This window comes from Rousettus aegyptiacus, unplaced genomic scaffold (genome assembly GCF_014176215.1).
Source record: "Rousettus aegyptiacus isolate mRouAeg1 unplaced genomic scaffold, mRouAeg1.p scaffold_m13_p_12, whole genome shotgun sequence".
Taxonomy (NCBI): Eukaryota; Metazoa; Chordata; class Mammalia; order Chiroptera; family Pteropodidae; genus Rousettus; species Rousettus aegyptiacus.
This window is the reverse complement of record NW_023416287.1, coordinates 19,587,331-19,591,134: the sequence shown is the minus strand read 5'-3', so window position 1 is coordinate 19,591,134 and position 3,804 is coordinate 19,587,331.

Here is a 3,804-nt window from a genome sequence, read left to right as displayed (position 1 = left end):
GGCCCCAAGTCCCTTCGGTCTCCTTTGACAGGTCCCTCCCCAACCTTCTGACCCTCTGCCCACCCGCTCTCACCCTGAGAAAAGATTCAGCCATTGCTCCTATTGACAAACAATCCCATCACAGACACCCTACAGTCAGCGCCACCCCCACCCCCCCCACCCCCAGAGGAGGGAGGCCACCTGGAATACTGCGGCCTATCGAACTCCATGCTGGACTCCATGCTGTGCACTTTATGCTTTCAATAAAAGGTTCCACTTTCCCTGCAGTTGGGGCGCGTCTCCACATAGGATCCTCGCTCAGGGTCTGGGAGTGTCTTCCCTCCATGGCTGCACCAGGGCACCCGGCAGCTGTAGCTACCCCTGGATGGAGGATGGTTCAGTTTGTGATTGAAAGATGTCAGACACCTGAGGGCGCTTCGATGGCAGGAGGGGGCTTTAATTCCGTTTGCACTGCCTTTGTGCATTCATCACTCAACTTGACTGATCCCTCCTTCCTCAGTTTCCCCCACCACTCCTAACCACATGGGGAGGACCAAGACTCAGAAGCTACAAGTTCCAAATCATCAGGCTTCACACTGCCAGAGGGATTTCTTATAGCCTGACTCTCGTGTGCCATGATGATAAGTGTTTACTCTCCTTTCTCAGCTTTCAACTGCCCTCCGCCCTTCTCCTCCTTTTCTATGTTCCCAGTGTGGGACTCGCCCAGGTCCGGAAGGATAGACAGGTACATCCCAGGTCCCACGGGAGAGGTGAAAGGGGCAAAAAAAGGGTAACTTTCTGCCCCATCCTCCTAAGAGTTCATGTTTATTGAGCACTCACTAAGCCCTGCACTGAGAATTGGGAATTGATTTCATGTAACCTCATGAGAGCACCATGAGGTAGGTACCAGGATGGTCCCTAGTTTGCACATAGGGAAGCTGAGGCACTGAGAAATGCAGTGCTTTACCCAAGGTCACACAGCTGCAAAGTGACGGAGCTGGGATTTGAATCTGATGATTTAGCTCCAGGGCCCCTGCCTTAACCACTCACCACACCACATTGCAGGAGGAAGTCCAAGGCTGAATTTGGCCCCAAGGTTGTGCAGTCCACAGAGTAAGGAAAGCACAGAGTCACGCACCAGCACTTCAATGTTTCTACTAGGAAGAGAGGCACATCACTGCCAGCCACATTTCGTTGGTCGAAGCAGGTCGCATGACCCTGCCCGCACTCAAGGGGTAGAGAAGTGTGATCTTATGCTCAGGAAAGGGAGGAACGCCAGGCATGCTGGTGAGCATAAGTAACATCCTCCACGCTCTTCCGTTCCTCCTGGGTAGCTGGAGGCTGGACATGTGGCCAAGAGGGAACTAGGCTCCTGTTGCCATAGAGATTCTGCAGAAATACCAGGCACTTCATGCCTTTGGGTCCAAGCTGGGGAGGCGCAGATGCTACAGCAGCCTAGAAAATGAGCAAGGAGGCTCCCAGATCAGTTCTTTATGAGCATGTCCTTGATTTCTAGAAAAGAAGCCCAGCGACTGTATATTCCGTGAAACCTAGACCTTGGCCATGTGTTGTCAGCTCAGAACATTGTTCCCCTAACCCCCACCCCAAGGCTCCTGGAAACCCTATCCACTGGACAGTGAGGGAAATAGCCAGTTTCTTCATATAATGACAATCAGACAGCATTCTACAGAGAGGTTCCCTGCCAGCAGGACAGCCTTGTACATCACTTAACTTTGGCAACAGGAAGTCGTTAAAAAGCAAGAATTTGGGAGTTAGGAGGATGGGGCTCAAATTCCCTGTCACTTGGTTGACTTGATGAGGCCCTCAGCCTTCTGATTCTCAGTTTCCCCATTTGTAAAATGGATAATATTAATATAACATATTGTGATATAATAATAAATATAATTTATTACTATTATTACACCCTAAGATGGGTTTGAGGATATTTAAATTAGTCCTTTCTAAGGGGCTTAGCAATGGGGTTGCTTGAGTCCCTTTTACACAATTAAAATATTTTTTCCCTCACTGTGATTTTAAAAAGACTTTTTCCCTTCCACATTTTGTTTTTTTTCTTTCCCTTGAATGTCAGGGAGCTAAATTATTGTGTTGTCTGGATCAATACTGGATTCCTGGCTGCATCATTCATTCATTCATTCATTCATTCATTGAGTGCCTACCAATTTTACTGTCGTGAAGTTTAAATTCTAGTCCACAAGACAGATCTTAAATAATAAGGGCTGAGAAAATAATAAGTAAAAAAGTAAACAAAGAGACTATTTTGAGATTGTCTCTATGACGATAAAGGGAATAAACAGGGACACGTATCAGGGATGGGGAGGAACTTTGGATGGTCAGGGAAAACCTTTCTGAGGAGGAAACACAGCATCATAGTCCCCTCTGGGGGCTTTTACCATTATTCACCTTTCCTCACCTCCAGTCCAGGGTCTCTGTCTCTCCTCCTCTCCTTGGTAACACCCTAACCCTAGTTCCTTCAGGGGGCTCAGAGAAGAGTAGGGCGGGACTTCCTGTCCAGCCTGCCCTGAGAAGGGCTAGTGAGGAGAAAGTCCCACCTTAGAGGACAGCGTCTGGCGAGAGAGCCCAGAACTTAAGTCCCAGGTCAGGGGGTCACAGCTGCGCTCTTCCTACTTCCACCACATTAGAAGGTTGGGTTTTTAAACTACACACCTCCCTTCCCTGCTTCAAGCCCTTCCACGGGCTTTTCATGGCTGGGAGAGACTTGATGGCGTGGTGGGTGATAACGGCTGTCAACCATAACACCTACCTACATGTGGCCTGATTTCATGCTGTATTCAAAAAGTAAGTGTCCAAGGGAGCAAAATGGAAGCTACATGGCCTTTTTATGATTTAATTTTGGAAGTTGCACAGTGTCACTTCTGTTAGCCTCATTTATTTAAAGGCCCTTCCAGGCTCATTAAAGTGGCTACTTCAACAGTCTTGTCACAATGTCATGGAGCCTCGTGTCTACCGCCTGTGAAGTTCACTTCGCTCTTTCCTAGCTTCACCACCCTGACCTTCAACCCCACACCCAAAGTCTCAGTTGTAGCCTGACTACTAGAAAAAGTACTATTCTCGTCGTGGGGTGGTGGGGAGGGCTGGGGTGGTGGTGGTGGTCTTATGGGGGTAACAAGCCATTGTCAGAGCAAGAGGAAGACTGAATAGTGTGTGTGTGTGTGTGTGTGTGTGTGTGTGTGTGTGTGTGTGTGTTCTCATGCATGTTGGCTTAGCCTAGAGGTGGTGGTCATCTCTGTATTCCGTTAGCCCATTTGGTGGAACACCCATGGGGAGGGTCTCCAGTTTCCAGATGATGATGTCATCTGGAAAACAGGGGACCCCACTCCCCGGCATGGCTCCCACACTCTACGCTGCTCCAGCTGCAGGAGTAGCTCTGCTCTGCGTGGCCCTCCCTCCCCCACACCAGAGCCATCCCAGCCCCAAAGGGCCTCTTCTTTGAGTATAAACGTTCTAAAACTTTTTCTGCTCTGTTTATCCCAATGCTTCTGGTCATGGTCTCCTCAAAGCCATGTGGGAATCTTGGAGCACGTAGGATCCCCCAGCCCCATTCCAGAGCTCCTCGGATAAAGATAACCTTGTGACTTCTGGTGTAATTGGATTGATCTTTGGGTCAGGCAAAGCATGAAGGGGAGAAGTGACCTTTCGAGTTTAAACCAGCTAATGCAGGTCAGGTTTGACAGAGGGAGGAGGATGGATGGGAAAGCAGCCACCATGAAGCAAACACCTAGCAAGTCCCAAGGGTAGCGGCAGGCATTTCTCACCCGTTACCTTGTGCATTTCTCGCAGCCATTC